General features: G+C 35.9%; 1 protein-coding gene across 15 annotated transcripts in view; it reads left to right on the forward strand.

Moving 5' to 3' along the window:
* The window catches only part of PTPRD (protein tyrosine phosphatase receptor type D), a 2,314,079-nt gene that overhangs the window by 1,590,614 nt on the left and 698,786 nt on the right, over positions 1–24,679 (forward strand). For all 15 annotated transcript variants that reach the window (XM_055294262.2, XM_063609868.1, XM_063609869.1 and 12 more), the window contains one exon: positions 5,261–5,299. The gene's annotated coding sequence lies outside the window, so the exon portion shown is untranslated. The remainder of the gene's footprint in view (positions 1–5,260; positions 5,300–24,679) is intronic.

Raw genomic sequence — 24,679 nt, forward strand, 5'->3', positions numbered from 1 at the left:
TGTTCAAGTTCTGCAAATTATGTTGACTTCTTTGAAAATCTAAGCAAAGCTCTATACAGTCATGCATTACTTAACAACAACAATACGTTCTGAGAAATGGATCCTTAGGAGATTTTGTCATTGTGCAAACATCACAGAACATACTTACAGAAACCTAGATGGCTCAGCCTACTACAAACTTATGTGGTATAGCCTATTGTTCTTAGGCCACAAACCTGTACAGAATGTTACTGTGATGGATATTGTAAGCAACTCTAACGAAATGGCCAGTGTATGTGCATCTAAATATAACTAAACAAGGAAAAGTTACAATAAAAATATGGTACAAAAGATAAAAAATAGTACACCTGCATAGGACACTTACAATGAATGGAGCTTTCAGGACGGGAAGTTGCTCTAGGTGAATCAATGAGTGAGCAGTAAGTAATATAAAGGACAAGGACAAGACTGCACACTACTATAGACTTTATAAACACCGCACACTAAGGCTATGGTAAATGCATTTTAAAACATTTTCTTTCTTCAATAATTAACCTTAGCTTACTCTAAGCTAACATATTTTTTTACATTATTTTTATTTTTATTTTACTTTAAGTTCTGGGATACATGTGCAGAATGTGCAGGTTTGTTACATACGTATACATGTGCCATGATGGTTTGCTGCACCTATCAACCAGTCATCTCGGTTTTAAGCCCCACATGCATTAGCTATTTGTCCTAATATTCTCCCTCCCCTTGCCCCCCACCCCACTACATGTCCCGGTGTGTGATGTTCCTCTCCCTGTGTCCATGTGTTGTCATTGTAAGCTAAGATTTTTTACTTTATAAACTTTTTAAAACTTTTTGACTCTTTTGTAATAACACTTAGCTTAAAGCACACATTGTACAGCTGTACAAAAATATTTCTTTATATTCTCATTCTATACATTTTTTCTTTTTACATTTTTTGTGTACTTAAAACTGCTTTTTACTAAAAATTAAGACACAAACACACACGTTAGTCTAGGCCTACGCATGGTAAGAATCATCAGTAACACTCTCTTCCAAACCTACATCTTGTCCCACCAGAAGATCTTCAGGGGCAATAACACAAATGAAGCTGTCATGTCCCACGACAACAATGCCTTATTTTGGAATACCACCTGAGACCATTCTGTAGTTAACATTTTTTTAAGTAGAAAGAGTACACTCTAAAATAATGATATGAAGTATAGCATAGTATGGTAAATACATAAACCAGTAACATAGTCATTGATTATCAAGTATTAATACAATTGATCATTTATTATCAAGCATTAATGCCATTACTTTTAATGGCAAAAACTGCAATTACTTTTGCACCAATCAAATATGATGTACACATAATTGTACGTGCTATGAGTAATGCACTGTGCTATAACATTACAACAGCTACCACATCACTAGGCGATAAGAATTTTTCAGCTCCATTATAAGCTTACGAGACCACTGTCATATATGCAGTCCATTGCTGACTGATAATATTATGCAGCACACAACTGTACTTCATTTCTAATTTGATTTTTAAAGTGTTTATGTAACAAAAGATATGTTTATTTAAGAGATGTACTTTAGGGGAAGTGATTTAAAATATCTCTTAAATAATTAGACATCCAGAGACCTTTGAGGATAATTTAAAGGTTAAATTGGCAGCACATTAGGTTAATTGCTAAAATATTATATTTTCGTGTCCTGCCCACATTGTGAACATTCAAACATAAGCATTAGAGAGTAGTCTCTAAAGCAAAAGAAACTACCATCAGAGTTAACAGGCAACCTACAAAATGGGAGAAAATTTTCACAACCTACTCATCTGACAAAGGGCTAATATCCGGAGTCTACAATGAACTCAAACAAATTTACAAGAAAAAAACAAACAACCCCATCAAAAAGTGGGCAAAGGACATGAACAGACACTTCTCAAAAGAAGACATTTATGCAGCGAAAAAACACATGCAGAAATGCCCATCATCACTGGCCATCAGAGAAATGCAAATCAAAACCACAATAAGATACCATCTCACACCAGTTGGAATGGCCATCATTAAAAAGTCAGGAAACAACAGATGCTGGAGAGAATGTGGAGAAATAGGAACACTTTTACACTGTTGGTGGGACTGTAAACTAGTTCAACCATTGTGGAAGTCAGTGTGGCGATTCCTCAGGGATCTAGAACTAGAAATACCATTTGACCCAGCCATCCCATTACTGGGTATATACCCAAAGGACTATAAATCATGCTGCTATAAAGACACATGCACACGTATGTTTATTGCAGCACTATTCACAATAGCAAAGACTTGGAACCAACCCAAATGTCCAACAACGATAGACTGGATTAAGAAAATATGGCACATATACACCATGGAATACTATGCAGCCATAAAAAATGATGAGTTCATGTCCTTTGTAGGGACATGGATGAAACTGGAAAACATCATTCTCAGTAAACTATCGCAAGGACAAAAAACCAAACACCGCATGTTCTCACTCATAGGTGGGGATTGAACAATGAGAACACATGGACACTGGAAGGGGAACATCACACTCCGGGGACGATTGTGGGGTAGGGGGAGGGGAGAGGGATAGCATTAGGAGATACACCTAATGCTAAATGATGAGTTAATGGGTACAGCACACCAACATGGCACATGGATACATATGTAACAAACCTGCACATTGTGCACATGTACCCTAAAACTTAAAGTACAATAATAAAATAAATTAAAAATAAAAATTGAGAAGATCTGAATGTAAAAAAAAAAAAGAAAGTCGTCTCTAAAAAACATAAGAAATAATTAAAATTAGCTTCTGGCCCCTAGAACTGCTTTTCACTCTCATTCTGGTTATTTAGAGGATATACACATCCAAGTAGATACCTCATCTAGCACCTTGACTCTGGATGCTTTTATCTGTTCTCATTCAATGACCTTTGCTTCCACTTCATGACAGCCACTCACTGTCTTAGATATATGCTGGCAATTCTCAAAATTAGTTGTGTAACTCAGACTTATCCTCTGGCTTCTAGAAACACTTACCCAACTTAACATTTCCATTTGATTGTCTCACAAGCATTTCAAATATAATATATACAAAATGGAATTCTTGCATTCCACTTAAATCTTATTATATTCTCAGTCTTTATCATCTCAGAAAATGGCAGCACATGCACCCTGTTGTTCAAGCCAGAAACCTGGCCATCATTCTTGGTTCCTTATTTTGTCTTACCTTCAGTGCCTCAACCAGCCTTTTCTTTGTGCCTTCTAACTATATCATGAATCAGTCCAGCATCTTTTACGTCAACTGTCTATGGTGGTCCAAGCCTTCTTACATAATTTCACCTCCATTTCCAATCACTGTCTCCTCAATCTAGTCATCACACAGCAAACAGATAATCTTTTAAAACAAAAATCGTAAGAGTACCAACTCTCATTAATTTATTGAATGGTTTATCCATGCATTTCATGCTCTACATTAAATATATATTTCACATCCTTCCACTTTTTAGAGCTTTATTAAGGTATAATTATCATATAATATACTGCATGCATTAAAGCGTACCATTTGATGAGTTTGGACACATGTATATGCCTTTAAAGTCTTGAGCACAATCATGATAACAATAATATCCATCAGCTCCCAAAGTTTATTTATGGCCCTTTTAATACCTCCATCTTCTCTTCTCCTTCCATGTCTGCAGAGCACCACTGATCAGCTTTATATAACTCAAGATCAGTTGTTATTTTCTAGGAATTTACACAAATGAATTAACGTCTCCACTTGCCTCAGCTAATCACATAGAGTCCAGGTTAATTTCTTCATTTCCACTCTTCCAAAAAGAAAAATAAGTGAACAAGTTTAATGAAAATCACTGAGAAAATGCCAACATAGGTGCCCAGTTTTTAGAGTTACTTATAAATTATAAAACTCCTGAAACACTACAACACTTTCATGGATTTGTATCTTTCTCAACCTTGATAAAAAATTGTATTAATAATAAACTTCCAGGTTGTTGTTATTGTTGTTGTTGTTGTTGGAGTGTCACTCTGTCGCGCAGGATGGAGTGCAGTGGCACAGCCTTGGCTCACTGCAACCTCCACCTCCTGGGTTCAAGTGCATATGACTACGCCTGGCTAATTATTTGTATTTTGAGTAGAGATGGGGTTTCACCATGTTGGCCAGGCTGGTGTCGAATTCCTAACCTTAAGTGATCTGCCCGCCTTGGCCTCCGCAAGTCCTGGGATCACAGGCGTGAGCCACTGCACCCAGCCAAACTTCCAGGTATATAATTAAAAGTTTAGGGCCGGGCGTGGTGGCTCACGCTTGTAATCCCAGCACTTTGGGAGGCCGAGGTGGGCGGATCACGAGGTCAGGAGATCGAGACCACGGTGAAACCCCGTCTCTACTAAAAATACAAAAAATTAGCCGGGCGTGGTGGCGGGCGCCTGTAGTCCCAGCTACTCGGAGAGGCTGAGGCAGGAGAATGGCGTGAACCCGGGAGGCGGAGCTTGCAGTGAGCCGAGATTGCGCCACTGCACTCCAGCCTGGGTGACAAGAGCGAGTCTCCGTCTCAAAAAAAAAAAAAAAAAAAAAAAAAAGTTTAATAAGACCTCAGCCTAATTTTAAAGTTCAGATTTTTTTCTTTCTTTCTTTCTTCCTTTCTTTCTTCCTTCCTTTCTTTCTTTTTTCTCTTTCTTTCTTTCTTTCTTTCTCTCTTGATAACATTATTATCATAGTCTAGTAGATTCTCTCTTTCTATAATAAAAATCCTGTGATGTTGTTCAAAGAAACTCGATGGGTTTTCTGTATGTTTACCAAGGAATTAAAATCTTAACAAAGGTTTTCAACACAAGAAATACTCCCTTTTTTAAGAATTCTTCATAGATTTTTCTAGCAGAAGTTTGTTTTTATTGAATGATACTTGATGGTTCTATGTGTTATTTCTTTTCTACTACATATGATTTTGATTAGGGAATACATTTAATATTTTAAAACTATCATTTCTTTTTCCAGAATAATCATAACATGTTTTGCTTTTTGTTGCTTTAAAAGGAACATTTTAAGTTGCTTTTTTACAACAATAAGTGTGAAAGGAAATGCCAAAATACAAACAATTTCACTTCTTGTTGGAATTTGACATTTCCACTAGCTAAGTAATATAAACATGCATCACCTAAATGAGCAGTATTTTAATAGCATCGTTTTCACATTTTAATTGTTGTCACATTTCTTCTTTGTTTAGGGAGACGTCTGGTGAACACCCGTGGGATCTAAAGAACAAGTAAGATTTAAAGCATACTGGGCTGTGTGCCTGGCTTTCAAATTTTATTTGTTTTATTGCTTAATAGTGTTTCCTTACTACTGTAGGTTGTAGCTTCTTAAAATTGTTAGAAATTTTATTATGGAGTATAAGGAATAAAAGTGAACTTTCAACACTTTCAACTTATTTGGAGTCTTAAAAAATATACATAAATTTTCTGTATGTAGTAGGCAGACACAAAAATACTTTTTTTGCGGATATAGATGGAGTGAAATTTCAAGTCCTAAATAATGAGTATATTTTTATGTGGAAGAGCAAATACACATCTATAGACTGAATTTTTGCACAATGATTTTTATAAGATATACTGTTTTATTTAACAATTGTCTTAGTGTGACCTCTAGCCTATCAATGGAGTAGGTCAGTGAGCAGTGAGTAGTTGATTCATTTCCCCAAACTCCACCTCGTGTGGAACCATGATTCTGTTAACACCACAGAGTATGAACAATACAACAACCACCCAATATTGGAATGAGATGTGTTGGGATGGTTATGAGAGAATCTTCAGTTAATGGAGTGGGAAAGAGAAAGTGTGAAGTGCAGTCAAAAGGAAAGCAAATAAGTAAGGGAAGAACTGAAAATAACAAAGAAGAAAGAAGACAGATCTTCAAAAAATAAACAAATAGAGTAAACAAATAGATTACATATACTTGCGCTTCATTGTAAATATTTGGAAGAAAGAAAAGAGAGGTGGAACAAATAAGAAGTAGTAAGTAGAGACTGGAAACTAAATATAGAGACACGATATTCAATAAATAGTGCTTAAGAGAAAGGGAAAGAAAAGAGTGGTAAAAGTAGAAGAAAGTTCCATTTTAAATTTTTGCTTTTTCACTTATTTGACAATTTACGTAATTTAAACTACAACTTGAATGGTTTATAAATGGAAGCCTTGAATATTTTTATCTATTTCCTTGAAAAAGAAAAAAATTCTAGTCATCATGCAATTATTCGATGTTTCTAAGAATCTTGTTTTATGCTCAATTTAAGCCATGTTTAAATGAAGAAAATGTTTCTTGATTTATTTCAAGTTTCCTTACTAGTGTTCTAAACTTTCTATGTTGATGAAATCACTTGATTCTAAAAAACTGAAAATTGTGCATTTAAGGAGGTGAAGTAAATCATTAAAATGTGTTTATACTCTGCTGAAAGCATATGTTAAACAATTCAAATTTACTGTTAGAATGGTTCAAATTACTCCGGCATTCAAAGACACAAAGCCCTGGAATTACCCTGTAGTTATCCTGTAATTGCTATTTGCTGGCAAAGGAAAGGTTAACAGTGGTGCTAATGTCAACTGTAATACACAGATTTACCAAGGAACCTGTAGAATTGAGTTTGTCTATCCAAAGAATGAATCATAAAAATTCAGCAAGATGACCTTTCTTTTCACTGGCATAAAGATAAAATAAGTAAAAATTCCTTTTTAGCAGCACTTGGAAAAGTATGGTTCTTCGTTTACGGTTGTTGCTGTTGTTCATTGGTTTGGGTGGCTATTATGTATTAATCAATTATCATCACAACAAAGGGACTTTGTTGGATGATAATCTTACTAATAGTCGCAGTGTCTTGGAGAAAATTATTTGGTTATTTATGATTCATTGTCTATAATACACATCACTACTAGGCCACCATACATTGTTTTTTATAACCATAGAGTAGAGCTCTGTGGGGGCAAAAGAGAAAACGCCCATTGACTCTAAATTCAAAATACTGAGTAAAATCCCAGCACCACCATTAGGAGCCACTTTATCTTCCTGCGCCTCGATGTTTTCATGTTTAATATGAGCATGCTGCCTAGTGACAGGATTGCTATGGTATTTGGGCAAGTTGTCAATCCGAAAGTACTTTGAACTTGGTCAACATTGCTGGATGATGCAACTGGGGAGTCTTGGGTTCTAGCTGCCTGCAAGTGAAGCCACCCAAATGACTTTGCAAAGATTGCTACAGGTGTTTGTACTTGTGATTCAACATTATCATTTTTTAAGTCATTTAGGGGGTGGGTCAAACAACCACTTAAGAAGCTTTAGTCATCAGCCTCATTGCTCTGAATCTGGAGTGTAGCCTCATAAGAATATCCTGCTGTGGGTGCCTTACATTCCTCTAATGGAATAAAACTAGGACCATCTCCCCCATTTTAACCAGTACTAGGCTGGTTTGTTTTACATATATTCTCTCATATAAATCTCAAATCAATCATGTAAGGAATATCTGTTTCTCCCCATTTTTAGATGATTGTCATAAAGGCTTAGTAATATGACTGAGGTAACACAAAGAGAAAAGAGAAAGAACTGGAATTGGAACCCAGAACTTGTTCCACAGCCCATGTATATTACAAATGTATTTTACTGCCTTCCTCAGTGAAATGTAGTATTTTTAGTGCAACTATTTGGGGGAAAATTATCACAGTAATTTTATCCACACTGGTGTGGAGAAAACATCTAATACAAAAGACTAATGTTTAAGGGAGAGGAAAAGCAATTTCGCTTCCCAAGGAGGGTGACACCTGCTGAAAGGGGATGCAGTAAGGCAGTCTCAGAGTTGTGCCTTGGACAAGCTCTGTGGGAAAGCATTAGTGAGCATTTTTTTTTTTTTTTAATCCTATAACTCTTTCCTCCTTTGGCAGTTAACAGCAAATTCCTCAAGTCCTGCTGCCTGTGCTTTAAGGCCCTATTCTTCTGCATTCCTATGATCATTTAGCAGAGAGAAGACCCAACTCTACTTTCTTTCTACTTATTGGCGTTCCTCACCTCCATAACAACAACTAAGTTTGTGCCCCCGATTTTCTGTTTATGGTGGAAAATTGGTGATTGATCTACATATACTTGCTGAAGTCAGGGAAGACGGTAATTATTATATCCAAATGTACACTGAACAGTCCTTTTCAGGCTCCATTCTCTTCATCTTCTTTAAGAAAAAGTAAGTTATTAGAAAGAAATGAAAATAAATTCTTTTGTTACAGCAAAGGGGTCCCGATCCAGACCCCACCCAAGAGGGGGTTGTTGCATCTCATGCAACAAAGAATTCAGGGCAAGTCCATAGAGGAAAGTGAAAACAAGTTTATTAGGAAAGTGAAGAAATAAAAGAATGGCTACTCCATAGACACAGCAGCCCCGAGGGCAGCTGGTTGCCCATTTTTATGGTTATTTCTTGATGATATGCTAAACAAGGAGTGGATTATTCATGCCTCCCCTTTTTAGACAATGTAGGGTAACTTCCTGACATTCCCAGGGCATTTGTAAGCTGTCATGGCGCTGGTGGGAGTGTAGCAATGAGGATGACCAGAGGTCACTCTTGTGGCCATCTTGGTTTTGGTGGGTTTCGGCCAGCTCCTTTACTGCAACCTATTTTATCAGCAACGTCTTTATGATCTGTATCTTGTGTCGACCTCCTATCTCATCCTGTGACTTAGAATGCCTTAACCCTCTGCGAATACAGCCCAGTAGGTGTCAGCATCGTTTTACCAGCCCCTATTCAAGATGGAGTTGCTGTGGTTTAAATGCCTCTGACATGTTCGTGATTGATTGATTGTTTAATTTTTTTAAAAGCTATCTGGTTAATTTAGTTAAAATAAACCTGGCTTATTCATTTTTTACACAAATTGATTTTAAAAAGTTAAAATATGTTTTTAAATCCATAAGTAATTCTTACTCTACTCATTTATACTCACATATACTCACATGTACACAGACATACCTACACACACACTTATAAATACGTGTATTCACAGAATATAGCAAGGTCTTTTATCCCATTTCAATGAAATAAATATTGTATTCTATATTTAGAATAAATAATGTTGCAAAAGTGATTTTGGAGAAAGGTTGAAATGATTGAGTCTTAAGTGTGTCATGTATAATCTACACCTTTCTAAACATCGTGTTTTAAGTAGTCATCTTACTTCAGAAATCAGAGGCTCAATGTGTTTAAAACTACATTTTCATCATGTTCATATACAATATAGATTTCTCCTTCCTCAGATTGTCTCCCGTGTAAACATACTGCTTGATAAAGATGACAGTCAAGTTAACTTAATTGCTGGACAGCTGCATTGTTATTACCATAAATAAACACACGTATTTCCTCTTTGGATTATTCCTGGCAAGGAATCTCTAGACAAACACAATGCTTTGTTCTGGATTGATTGTGATCTTATTCACTCTAGGTAATCACATATGTATCGTTCATATTAGCACTTTTATAAAACTGAATTTAATATGTAGAAAAGTTCAGAGGAAAAAGGTATACTCTTAGGTGACATTTTTAAGGGCGCGACTAAAAGCAAAAATGTTATTGACAAATCTTTGGAGTCTTATACAATAAAAGGAATCTAATTTATACAACATAAGCACGTTTCTGTTCAGATTGTGAGAATGAAAGATTGTGGAGAAGTTTTATTCAAAGATATCAGCTTTGCTCATGAAACTCAAATAAATGCTTCCAGAAAAAAAAAAAAAAAACGAGGTAATAGCATGGACCAAACAGTTATTCATTTTGCTCTTTAATTCCAAAAACAGGTATTATTCCTCTCTGAGTATTACATAGAGCTTATGAGTTACTTATTATAGAAAATTGCTTGTTATCTACAGCAAGTACTGATTATGAACATCAGAAGGTATCAAGTAGACAAAAACGCAGCAGCAAAGAGTTCAAGAGTGAGGGAGCACTCAGAGTCCAGTCTTATAGTGAGATTGGTTAAACTACAAGATGCACCCAACAAAAGATCCATTTTATCTGGGAACCTCAGCTTGTACATTGATGCTTTCAGGCCAGTAGAGGCCCTTTTGTGAAAGAAAGAAATGGTTTAATTAGTTGGGACTCCAAGGATTAAACCAATGTTGAGAATGGCACCTTCACCACCACTGGAAAAAACAGTGGATGCATCCCCATACCTGTTATACATAAGCATTTCCTGAGTTTTGGGTCGACTTGGCTGCTTGAATCAGGGCAGAGTTGCTTCTGTATGCAATAAAATGCCCATACACTTGGTCATTATAGTTAATTAACTGCCCTCCTATGCTGCCTGCAATGCAGCAGGGAAAGAAAGAGAAAGAGCCTTGCTGCTTTTGTCCATTGGAGCAGGAAAAAGCAAAGCAAAAGAAAACAAAGAAACACACAAAAAAATACTATTTGTTAAACATGGACTGTTACCAAACATAGAAGTAAGGTTCCTTCCATATTTGAAGTCTATTATCAGTTCTGCCTTGTGACTGATCGCTTCTTCGCTATCATCAACGATCAATGATAGGACCCAACAATGTCAGTGCAGCATTCCGGGGCACTCCCATGGCGCATTTATTTTGCCCATCACCTTGAGAGTGGTTTTCAAGATTAATTCTAGTGTCGGTGGCCTCGTATATTAATTATTGCTTCAGAAAGGCTTCATCGGAGTTCAGTCATTCTTTTGTTAGTTTGATGTAAACCCCCAATGCCTCAGATATTGAAAAAAAAAAACAAAAAAAATAAGAACTAGCAAGAGTTTTCAAGTAGCATTGCTGCTTAAAAAACAAACAAACAAACAAGATTATCTGTGCTACCCACATCCCCCCCTTTAACATCTTTTCTTTCTGCCCGTTAGTGTCATCTGTTGCGTTTATTTTTTCATTCAAAAAATTTAGACCCTCAAAATTTTGCTGAAAATTTCACCTAAGACTGTGACCAACTGTCTGGTATAAATTGGATATAGATTTCTAGAGATGTAGGCCAGTAGATAGTGAATACAAAGGCAAGTCACAGATTTTCTTTTAGCATTGCTGAGTTTTGTGAAGTTTTATCTCTGCCTGATGTTACAGGATATAGTGGCAAGAATATACACCCTCATATGGCAGAAAATAGCAATTTCTTATCCTGGATGGCAGAATGGCAAAAATACATACATATGGCATCAAACTTTAATTGATAGAACTTGATAAAAAAATTTCAATACTATTCTGTAAATCTCCTTCAAAGTCTGTTTTGTTCTCACATCCACTTAAAGTAGAACAGTCATTAGATGTTGCAAATAGTTTTCCCTGTCTGCATGTGAAAGGAAAGCATCTTACCCATTTGATATTTTTAGACACTTATACCGCCTATGGAATTTGCCTACATAACTCTCTTTCATGCATGGATTTCTTGCTTCTACAGTCATCTTAAATATGGTGAATAATGCTTGGCTTATGGTCCTCACTCAGTTAATGTTTGTTAACCAAGTACATATTGGGAAGGTTTGTTAGTGTTCTATGATATGTAAGAAACTCAGCAGATTAACACAAAATATATTTATTTTCTCTCACTTTAAGGTAGGAAATGTCTTAGTTGGGGCCTCTGCAAGAATGCAGTGTGTCAGCCAGGGCTTGGGTCTCATCTGGAGGATTAACTGGTGATGGATTCACTTCCAAGTTTACTCAAGTTGTTGGCGGAATTCATTTCCTGTGGCTGTAAGACTGAGGGCTTTGGCTTTGGCTTTGGCTGTTGTCTAGAGGCTACTCTCAGCTCCAGGAGCTGCCTGAAGTTCCTTGACTATGGCTTTTTCCATAGGCCCTCTCACAACATGGTACCTTGCTTCTTTAAAGTCAGCAAGGGAAAGGGACACTTTCTATTACCAGTCTGATAGCAAGGTGGAGGCTTATATAATGATTCATAATCAAGAGAGTAAAATCCTATCATCTTTCCCAAGTTCTATTGATTAGAAATATGTCACAGGTCCTGCCCACACTCAGTGGGACAGGATTATGCAATCTGGACACCAGGAGAAAGAGACCAAAGGAAAGACCTTAGAGTCTCTTTGCCATAACAGATACCGTCAAAAGAAGCAGTGCCAGGGCCTTCCCTGGAATCCTAATTTTGAACTAGAATTGAAAATCACATTAGAGAAAGAACATCTTACTTTGTTCTCACTAAGGAAAATGAAAAAATATTTGTTGAAAGAGCTGTAGGGTGTAGAGTTATCATTATACTAGTTTACTAAAGTTCCACTGAAGTACAATGGGCATTTCCCATTGTAAGAGATAGAATCTTCAGGGAATAGGGATGCATTCTTAGCTACTCTGGCAGGGAATAGCATGTGACCCTCTTTCTTTGCTAGTGCATTCTGAGTCTTAGGCCTTTGAATAACACAGTTTGTTCTTACTGTACACCTCACTTCTCTACTATTGTTTGGCCTATAACAACCACAGAGGTGATTATATCCTATGTAATTATATGCTGCAGTTAATATGTATTTTACCATATTTTTATCCATAGGTTATCAAATAACCACTTAATTCTATGATATTTTAATGAAAAGCTCCAGGCTTACTAGTCTTCCAGGATGTGAGAATAATAGATGAATTATAAGCTATTTCCCCCAAAAAAGAGTGTGTTGGGATACATGAGACCGTGTAAACGAGGAGAAGCTACGGTTGATGATTCCCGAAAAGACTCCCCCGACTTTTGTATCTTCCTGGAGTTCAAAAACAAATACTATTTCTGAGCACCCCTACAGGCTAGAACTGCCACTCTCTACTTAGGAGACACAATCCCTAAGGTAACCAGGATACACATATCATAGCAATTTTAACTAGGGCAATCTAAATTATGAGCATGGTACATATGAACCCTAGGCCAAAGGAAATGTTTTCTGTACCAAAATAATCAATATTAATCATTAAAATTTCAAAATAATTTTATTTAGTCATACTTTCGTGGGGACGCCCTTGGTGGCTGTTGTGCAATAAGCGCATAATATTTGCCTGCCGATCACTAGCCCATCTCACATGTAAAAATGATCACATGACAATCCAGTGCATGTTTTTCACCCAAGATCTTGTCAGCAACTGCTGGCACACTCGAAAAGAATGTTTTTAATAGAGGAGAGCTTAATAAATTGACTATTTACAGAGGGATGGACAAGATGAAAGGATCAAGGATCATCCTGGGCTAACTGGAAGCTACTTCCACACTTTGGCTTGATAAGGTTATCAGAACCCAGAAAGACCTGCACTGTTGAAGAAGACCACTCAATAAGAACCTAACCTCAAGTGCAGAAAAGCAACATGTGAAAACCTGTGCACTGGCAGATAGAGAGCCAGGGAAATAAATGACACAACTCCTCTTTCCTTTCATCTTCTAATATTCTGCTGGTATTTCCCATTACCTGAACTAACAAGAAGCCACAAAGCAAGAGAGCTTAGTTGATGCAGTCAATAAATGTTGAACTCACCAGGCACAGAGCAGGGGGATGAAAGGTGAGAATGGAATATCCTATAGCATGTCAATGTGCATCAGTAACTCAAAAAGTTTTATGGATAATGTTGTCCCATTTGTATTAAAATTCTAACTTTTGTTCTTAGTCTGATTTCTATCCATTGTGTCTTACTTTCTTTTAGGCTTGGAAAATATTGGTCAAAGATATGTTGAATCTGTTACTTTCTAACATTGTTTTAGAAACTACATCAACCATCTACTGAATTTGTTCAGATTTTGGCCTCTTTTCAGAAATCTGGGACTTGTAGGAGGAATTGCTGAAATCTTGAATGATTTTCTAACCATTCACAATTGTAGTTTCCCCTAAGGCAATTCCTAAAAATTTCCATCTTTGTGAGGCTGGTCATGTTTAGGACATTTCTGTAACTCCAAGTCTCTTTAAAGGGAAGGCCCAAGAGAATTATAAGGAGCAAAAAATTACTCAGGATCCCTCCATAGAGGCACCAAGTCAACCTAAAATTCTCATAACTCCTTGAAAGCAGGCTAGTGAAAATTTGGAGAGAATTTATGAAGATTAGTATAAATTATAGCTTATTATCTAGTATTTTTGCAATCTGTCCTTATACTCTTTATATGGCCACAGAATCCAAAAAATGCTTTATGCCTAGATGTGAGCTAGAATATTTCCAAATTGGCACATACATCACAGAATAAAATCCTCTAAGTTTTATCCACAGACACACCAATATCATCTACATCCAAATTATATTAACTCTAACACAAATCATCATTCTACTTGTTTCTCATTTCTAAGCACTCATACAAATTTTTACAGTTCTAATATTTTTTCTCCATACCAACTGGCTTCTTATCTTCATATAGTTTTCCTCCTTTCCAGTTTCAAATTAAAATAACTGCTGAAAACCCCTATGGCACACATTTACCTGTGTAACAAACCTGCACATCCTGCACATGTACCCTGGAACTTAAAATAGAATAAAAAGAACTGCTGAAATTTGTGGAGCCTTTAGACCCTACCTTTAGGACTGTGAAAGCTCTGCAACCCAATATTTCAATTATGTTGGGGTTAAGTCTAGCCTTTCTATGACTTAGAACTAGTCAACTTTTATTAATTCTCAATTTCTCTCTCCTTAAGCATATCATATTCCTGGTAATTTTTGGTAAGATTTTGGTGCTGTGTATATAAAGTGCATTGTAAATATCAAACAAAATATTGAGATAGATATTGGGAAAAAATTCCTAAATAAAATTTTAGGTGAATGAGAGAATGATTTGTACTTTTAAAGCAAGGTCTACTATTTTTATACATACATAAGCCAGATTATATGGGTTTTGTTGTTATTGTTTATTTTGCCTTTCAAATAGATTTCATCTGAAGCTGTTATGCCAAACACTACTTTAGTTCTTCATTTAAGTGTATTTATATGATATCAGATTTTCCCCTTGTTTTTACAACAAGCTCAATGATACAAAATTTATCTTAAGCAAAGTTGTCTTTATGCTTTACCTGACATGCTTTCTTAATTAATATTATGGTTTTAAAGAGAGGAAAACATAAGGTTTTACAAGGATTCTCAAAAAATTGTTAGCGTAACAGACTATATTTAAAATCATATTACCAGCAAATCCCAGTAATAACTAAGGAGATGAATTAAAAATCTTTGCACATGCCAAAATTATGTTAAATAGCAATTAGAATATTTTAACCCAGAATTCTACTGTTTGATTTCTTTACACTTCCTTTCTTGCATTAAAAACAAAGGTCAACAGCATAATAGGTACAAAGTTAACTCCATCCCTTTTTCCATAGAGTTGTCAGATTGACACACTAGAATGCGTTTTCACTAAATAATGAAGGGGAGGCCGGGCACGGTGGCTCACGCCTGTAATCCCAGCACTTTGGGAGGCCGAGGTGGGTGGATCACAAGGTCAGGAGATCGAGACCATCCTGGCTAACACAGCAAAACCCCGTCTCTACTAAAAATACAAAAAATTAGCCGGGTGTGGTGGCGGGAGCCTGTAGTCCCAGCTACTCGGGACGCTGAGGCAGGAGAGACACATGAACCCGGGAGGCAGAGCTTGCAGTGAGCCAAGATCACGCCACTGGACTCCAGCCTGGGTGACAGAGCGAGACACCGTCTCAAAAAAAATAAAAATTAAAAAAATAATGAAGGGGAGAAGGCCTGTGTTACCTCATAGACCCTCGTGGACTGTGGCTTTCCTGGCTAGAACATAGGATAAATAAACATCCTAAAAGTTAAAAACATGAAAAGCCTCCATCTTGTCATCTTATCTTTCTTCATCAATTTTCATGTCTGTTTTTCTAAAGCAGATTTTTTAAAATCTCTGATTTTAAAATGATACTTGTTTTCTATTGTTTAAAGTGATTATATTTAACGTCCTCTCCCATGACTTTGGGTAAGCAATTTTACCCAGAGGTCAGTAAGAGCACAACAGCTTCCCCAGCAAAGGTAGTCTCTCCAGTCCTTCTGTGAAAAGGATCATCTGTGCTTATATAACTGGGTCCCTTTGTTTGAATGGATAGATTTGTCTTTCTAGAACAAACACTTGAGTCCTATCTGCAATTTTTATGCTGCTAGAAAGAAGATTCTAAAATGCAGACTATTGAGTGTCTTATTCCTGCTTAGGGCCAAGCTTTTCAAACAGAACAAAGCTTTTTATGGACCGATTCCTTCCTGTTTGTAGCCTCCTCTCTCTACGTACTTTATCCCAACTTCTATGCATCTGTGTATGTATTAGCACTATGAAATTCATCATATTTCTCCCCCAAAGTCTGTATTATTTCATGGTACTATGACTTATATATGCATCTCATTCAGTGAATCCTGCAGCATACTAAATAAACTTCTAATAGCTCCTACTCTACTCTATTATAATAATATGTTTATATGTCTCTACTTTCCAAACCATAGAGAACAATTTGAGGGTAAGGACTGCACCTGATTCTTCTTTGGGCCAAAAAAAAAAAAAAAGAAAAAAGCCAGGTGTGATGGCACACACCTGTGGTCCCAGCTACACTGGAGACTGAGTTGGGAGGATTGTTTGAGCCTAGGAAGTCAAGGCTGCAGTAAGCCATGTTTGCAACACTGCGCTCCAACATGGGCAACACAGCAAAGAGCCTGTCTGAAGATAATAATAAATAAAAATAAATAAAAAATAATTCTTCTTTGGATTACCAGTGGAGTATCTAGTAGGTAGTATGCTCCAAATAAGTGTTTTTGAATAAATTTATTGTGCCACAGATAAAGCTTGAGAGGTCTAGAAGGATCCTCTCCAATGCAGCTGCAAGAATTTGTTGACACTTTATCAAGCAAAATGAATCAACCTAATAATTCTTATCACAATCACATTGGTATATGTGAGAAAATGGGTGAACATTTGGGTCAATTGATGAGATGTGGATCTTTTTGTTTCTAGATTGATGAAAGAGATTACATCACTGTCTGGTCTTATCTCTAACTTTCCATAGCTTTGTAGGTTTCAGTAGTTTTGTAGTTAATTTCTGTTTTAGTCACAGAAAGACATAGTCCCTGGATGCAAAATTGTGCTTCATTTCTGTCACAGAGGCAAGAACTACCATCTTTTTGCCAATTCAGTTATAACTTATAGTTTGCAATTGTTGGAAATACAATTAGTATCAAGAACATAAAAGCCATATTGATTTAACATTATTATTGTAGCCAGATTATGTAAAAAGGTAACCATAACCATCTTATGCATGCCATATGCTCTTTGTAGATTTGTTATATTTTCCACTTCTCAATGATAATGCTGTGCTTTCAAAGTATAGTCCAATAGACATGTATTTTAAGTTAATTTGGTGTCCTCTTTATCCAACAACATCCTAAATGAGAGCAGGACAAAAACATATGTTTACATATGTATAACACATACTGTACACACAAAACACACATCTGTACACACAAGGACATAGGATACTTTCAGCACATTTCCCCACTATGGGAGAATACGTAGTTTAATATATGTGATAAAATACTTTAAAAGAAAATATATGGTGTAAATAAAATAAATGTTTTTAAATAACTATTTTAAAAGAAAACAAATAAAACTTAGGTAGTTGGGAAAAAAGAAGCTTCAACCAGAAGTTTATTCTTATATATTTTCCTTGTAAATTTTTTGGCCATTTACATATTAGTATAAATATTATTTTATATACTTTTTTCAAACAAGAAATATTAAATAACATGATTTGGTGGAAATGTTTCTTTTAGTCGGTGGAGATGAAGTCATCATTTCCTAGAAGTTCAGCTTTCATACTACCTAATTCCCAGCCCCAAACCTAATAGCATATCACCAGTAAAACCATACCATCTTTTATTCTTGAGTGTCTCATTCAAATTGAATCCCACCTTATATTATGTACGTATTAAGAAACATTTTTGTCTGGTGGAACTCTGATATTAGAAGTTAATTATAAGACCAAATTTCATATTAACACAAATCTCATGATCAACATGTGTTTAAATATAGCCTAGTCTTCAGGAAAAACATGGCATATGGAACTCAGAGTGTATCTCCACTGCCTTCAAAAACACTTCTAAAATAGCAGTTAAGAAATTTTTAAAACACAATAGTACAAAGGCACATTGAACAAGAAAAGGTAAAATTGGTTAAGAGATGTCAACAAAGTTTTGGAAGATGGAAAGTAGATAAGTTGGCAAAGTGGCGAAATCTGAAGATCGTGTGCCAACAGCTTTGATGACACTGACAAATGTGCCAATTCACCCCCACCCCTCTGAAAACCTGGAAAGGCTCAGGACTTGGATGTACCAGTATACAGAACTAAAAAAAAAAAAAAAAAAAAAAAAAAGTCTTAACACTGAAAATAGGGAGATTGTTTGAAAGTCTCTAAGATATGTTTAAGTCACCAAATCACTTTCCATGTTCATATATAGCTATGAGACCATGTTTCCCCCATTCTTACAAGAGATTAGAGGTGTAAAACTTCAGAGAAATTGAATTAAAAATCAAGAATAGCAAAAGAAAGGAGTGCTGAAATGAGGCACTAGTAAGAAATTATGAGAAAAGGGACTCAAATCTATCTTTCCTAGACGCAAATTTCCTACTTCCAGGGTACGAGAGCAGACTAAAATTCAAGTATTCTGCTTTGGAGAAACATAATGGTGCTTGAGAAAATACCCACATATAATGATATATGGAGGTTCGCATTCCAAAATACAGCTATTGCATTATCCAATCACCCTATCATCCTGTCATGAAGGTCCTGAACCAACTAGCACCTCCACGGCACACATACTGACACAGGACTGCCCATAAGAGCTTCTTATAGCACAACTCAGACAGTCAAGGATGACCAGACATATAAGGAACAGTTACAAAAAAAAAAAGAAAGAATGAAACAAAAAAGATACAAATCAGAGAGCAGACTTTTAAAATATTAGATTTATGAAATTACAACAGGATGTTATTTCAAAAATAGAATACGCAGAGAAAATATAAAGATCTTGCGTATTTAAAATAGTATAGCAGATAGACACAATGCAAGAGGAGGGATGAAGGATAAAGTTGAGAAAACAGAACAAAAAGACAAAGTGATAATAAGAAAAAATTTTTTAAATGAAAGAATTAATCTAAGATATCCAATATCTCACTAAAATGACTTATTTAAAAAAGACAGGAGAAAGAGACACTTTAAAAAAATCTAAGGAATGAAAATAACACAGATATAACAAGAGAAAATCTTCCTAGAACTGAAGGACATGATTCATCAAGTTGAAAGTATTCAATGTTTTCTCAACATATGGATTTTTTAAAAGACCTCTACTGTGAAGCATGTCATGGTAAAATTACAGAATAACCAAGCTAAATATTCTAAACCCAAGGGATGTAGATAGCAGGGAGGTCAGTGGTAATCCCAGGTCATCCACTAGGAGATGAGAATAAGAATAACATTGTAGTTCTCAAAATAACGTTGAATACCTGCATGCTAGAAGAGAGAAACCTCCAACGTTCTAGGGGAAAAAGAATTTTCAACTTAGATTCTATATTCATCCAAACTGTCAGTAAAGCATGAAGGGATAATCAGGTAATTTCAGACAGGAAAAGTATTTTTAAAATCACTTCCCATCTAATCTTTCATAAGAAACAGCTGAAAGATATGCTTAAGCAACCTTTGGGGGGTGTAAACCACAATGAAAAAAAAAAAAAAAAGGATCCGCGTAACAGGAGGTCAAACACAGGGGAAGGGTAAAGGGAATTCCCAGAAAGATAACTATACATAGGTATCTAAAGCAACAGGTCCAGATTGATGTAAGAAGGTAAAGGCATGATGGTCTCTGAGAAGGGACTGGAATTGGTGGAATGTTTGTAGCTGTTTTGGAGTGATTGGAAAGAAATATTGATAGGTTTGTATTCGGTCTACTGGAGTATTTCAGAAAAAAGTAATAGGGCCAAGCACATAAAAAAAAAAAAAAAAACTAAGTGTATTTTTAAAATTCATCAGGGACTTGTAGTGAAGGTATAGTTGTACAAAAACACATTTTTTCTCTTAGATTTTATTAATTTTAGAGGCTTTGGAGGGTAATGGAGACTACACCCTCCTTGTTCCTCTGTCACCCTTAGCCATCTTTGGGCTACCAGTTAGCACAAAGTCATCTAGTGTGGAAAGCAAAATCAAGTGATTCAGAGTTGAAGTGTAGAGTGAAGAAGTCTATCAAAATTAAATGTTTATATTTTCCTAAAACAGATTACTGTATATTTCTACATATGCCTCTACTCATAACCTCATCACAGTTTGAAGTGAAATTTAATGTAGCTTTTCATTTTGATTTCGTTAAAATGGGTGGATGGGAGCACACACAGTCTTTTAATTTTATACTTTAAAATAACCAGGCAGTCAGAACTTAAGATAAGCTGAACTTACTTTTTACTTGCTATAAGTAGGCAAATCATTAAATGTTACAAATAGTCCATTTTCTCTACCCTATCTTGCTATAGGTTGGGACAGAGGAAGAGTTATTACATTTACTGTCTACCTTTATCTAGCTATATTAAATGTAAATATGACCCCACAATATTTTAAAAAATGATTTCTTTAATGGACAAGTACTGCTTCATTAAATAGAGTTTTTTTTCCATGCTATAAAAAAAGAAAAAACATGTTGAAAAATGTCTGTGGAGTCATTTGAACTCCAATTAATCTTTATCTTTGATTTATTACTATGCCAAAGTATGAAACTTTTTTTTAAATATCAGGGAAACTGATTTATAATATCAGTAATACTCCCTAAAATTATGGTTAGACCAGCAGGCAGATGCTTACATACTATCATTTCCCAATTTCAGAGTAAAAATAACAGGTAGATTATGTGAAGAAATATGGTAATTGCAGCCCAATGGGAATTGCAAATCTACAGTTCAATCTCCATTTTAACAAGAAGTCACTTACAGAGATAAAACTCTGGGGATCAGTGACTATTCAGAATAACGTTAGTCTTTAAAATTAAATTTGTAAATACCAAGGGAATGAATGATTTGTGCCTTGTCTATTCCTTAACATAAATAGACTTTCTTTTTAAAAGTATGTTTTGTTCATTCTTGAGAACAAGAAGAAGAATAAAAAGAAAAGAGGAGAATCCAAATTTATAAATTATGCATCATTATATTTGCTCTCATAGCCTAACGTAGGAGGACCTAGAATAATAGAGTCAGACTTTAATGTTGAAAATCACATTACATCATCGGTTGGATACACCTCTAATCTTTCTTTTAACAGCTAAATTCATGTGCTTCAGACACAAAAGTGAAAGAAGTCTTCAATGAATCAGTTGCACTGTGCTTCATTCTAAACCAGACAACAGGCATCTTATGGGTTCATTGATGCATTTTGTTCTATGAATATCAAAATTATTTAATTTATGATAAGAAAATTAAAAAAATCCAGGCTATTCGGACAGGAGCCCCAGAAGCTCTCTGGTAAAGGAAATTCTAGAGATGTATATTTTCCAAATAATCATCACATATATGGCTTTGTTTTTCTATAGCAAGTCCTATAGGTTAGTGAAGCCAGTTAACTGGTCTAGAATAGTAGCCCAGCCACTGAACAATCAGAGTATAAGTCTGCCCTCCAGACATCCCCAATTATGATAAGAAATCTTGATTTCCTCCTCTGAAAAGAAAAAGGATCTCTCATTTAAGAAAGTCATGGTTATAGCTAGTGAAGCTTGCTAAAATGCATTAGAGGATAATAAAGTGAACTTTATTAAAAGGCACCCTTGGGTGCAATTTCATCATCCTCTACAGCTGAGAGCAGCAGAATTTTAGTCTTCTTGTACTTAGGTTTTTATAGAATGCCTTTTCACCAAAAGGTTCGGGAGAGTGTAATTGCAGGCCCCTTTTTAAATGATCTGTGAAAGTTGGGTGGTTCATTCAGGATGCAGATTAATTTCATACTTCCTTGCTTTGCACATCAATTATTTCATGATGATGTTCCTCTCTCATGAGAATTATAAATTAATTATCATTAATAACAGTCATTATTTATTAGGCATCTCATATGTAACATTCACCATGCTACTTCCACTTACACATGCTATTTCTTGTTTTCACAACATTCAGGCAAGGTGGTTGCCATTTTGTCTGCATTTTATTGAGGAGCAAATTGTCACTCAGATGGAGTTTTTCATTTCTTCTCTATCATTCAAAATATCTAGCAATTAACTGATCAGATAGAAAGTTGTCAATATCTGTTGTTGCCTGGCTTATTATTAAGCTCCTCTAAGCTAGTTGAGCTTGCTTCCATTTCTACCAGTGGAAACAGACTATAGCCATAGCAAAACTATTTGGATCTTTCCCCTGAAGGTCCATTCAAAATATATGCACTAGAGGGCATAAAGAGAGCATGGCTAATGAAGGAATGGCTGGTTCCAGCAAATGATGCTATGGCCTATAATGAGTTTAACACCTGGCGGATAATGCAAATGGCACTGAAAATTAGCTCATTTTTGGCTTCCCCGTGCCCTGTGCGATTGGACAAAACTTACATTGAAAAATAAGCCCAGTTTGGAATTTTGTTTTGTTTTGTTTGTTTTTCCTATACACACGTGTTTTGAATCTGAGCTATGGCTCAGTGCTGTACACTTACTGGTTCCTCTGCTCTTGCTACACCAAAAGACATGAGTTTTATGGGCTCTAGGGGAGGTTTGATTTTCAGTCCTACCTCTGGTACGCAGGCAGTTTTGCCCTCTGCAGGCAGTTTTGCCCTTCTTCTCTTCATTTGCAGGGTGGTTATATCATCCAAACATAAATTAATTTTTCCTGATACTTTTTCACCTTTTGAAAATGGGAATGATCCATATGGCTAAAGAATGTCAGGAAGAGAAACATTTGGGAAGAATTAAACGGGATGCAGTCATTCCGGATCTTGATCATCTTAGCCAACAAGAGCCAAGTAAAAAAAAAACAGCCACAGAGTGTTATGTGCCAAAAGTTTTGAATTCCAGAGAGTTTATACTATATAGGTGATTTTAAACTGACATGATTATGTAGTTCCAAAAATAATTGTGTCGAGATGGTTGAAATGTAGGAAGAGAATAAGGGTATGAGGTTTTTATTTTATATGATAATTTGTTTAAAATATTTTATATATACCTTGGAGATATTTCAAATCTTTTTGTGGCATATTCTTAAAGTTTAAAATGAGTTGAAATGAATGTGGATGCTTCCTAAATTATAGATTATACCACTAAAAATGATACTGAATATCAAAACATATAATAATTTGAAGAGTTCTGATTGACAAAAGGTGTTTACCTTAAATTCTTTCAAACAACAAAACTGTAGTCTATAAGGGGTTAGAGTCTGTGAGAACACAAAAAGATTTATCTAAAGGAGAAACATAAGCACAAGAATACTCAATATTGGTCTTTGCAATACAGCAAATGATTTATAGTGAGATAAGACCTAGTCCAGAGATTGAGTTGGTTTAGGAATGCAATGGCCATAAGACTAAGAAGTAGACAATTTGTTTAAAAGACAACAAATCACATTAGCGTTGATGCATTTTCACGTTCCTATGTGTAGTGACGTTATCAGGCATTTACAGATTGCAAGTTTTCTGATTTTACTAACAGAGCTAAGTCTTTAACAGTCTTAGTAAGAAGAGAAGAGCCTTTTTCCAGCTATCACAGGCCAGTTCAAAAACACAGAATGGGCGTTAAGGAGAATAGATTTGAAGCAGCAAGTAAGCAACCAACATTCTTGCTAATGATATCAAAGCCCAGCTCAGCCTGTCATTCACAATCTACTTACTGCATATTGCTAAAAAGACTTCATGCTAGAGTTGAGTTAGATGACTGTTTAACTGGCATTAAATTAGGACATCCAAAAACACTGACATCCAGCCAACAATCACCATCATAGACCAGTCATGTCTTAGCTCACCTCTCTTGGAGTCTGTATTTCCAAAACCATAGTCAAAATGTGTCTATACTAAAGGAGAGTAGGCATTTGAGAGGGTAGAACACAAGTAGGCATATTTTAATAGTTGGGGCCAGCAGAGGGAGGCTTTGGGTAACAAAAGGACAGGCTCAGATCCAAGAGTCAGACTGCCTAGAGTATTCAGAGCGTTCGGGATTTAGATTCAGCTGTTCATGTCTTAGTTGCTCATAGAACAATAGAGGAAAAACTGAAGGAACCAGAATCCAGAACCACACTGTCTTACTAGGGTGAGGCAGTTACTTTCAACTAAGGCCAGCTGAAAGTACTGGGACAAAGTCCAGTAGAATGTAATAGAAAATAAACATTTCAGTAACAGTTAATGGTCAGGGGATCCAAACAGAGTCACCTAACATATTCTGAGAGGGGCGATGATCCAGTGGTGTGTTTGTTGATAAGTCAGCTCTCCAAACGTAAAAAGCATTTCATGATTTCTTTGGGTTAAATACTTCTACGGTGATTGATTTCCAGCAATAGTCCCACTCACAAAATTCTTGAATATTTAACAACAGGCTATGCAAGCCAGTAAGAGCGTGGTCCAACATACCACTGAAAGCAAAATCTAAGGAGGAGATAGCACAAGGAAGCCTTGGTACATTGTGGTGACCCTTACTTGATGAGTGCAATGAGCAGGGCTCCAATCTGCTGGAAAGAGCTGGT

The sequence above is a fragment of the Symphalangus syndactylus genome, chromosome 9 (assembly GCF_028878055.3).
Source record: "Symphalangus syndactylus isolate Jambi chromosome 9, NHGRI_mSymSyn1-v2.1_pri, whole genome shotgun sequence".
Taxonomy (NCBI): Eukaryota; Metazoa; Chordata; class Mammalia; order Primates; family Hylobatidae; genus Symphalangus; species Symphalangus syndactylus.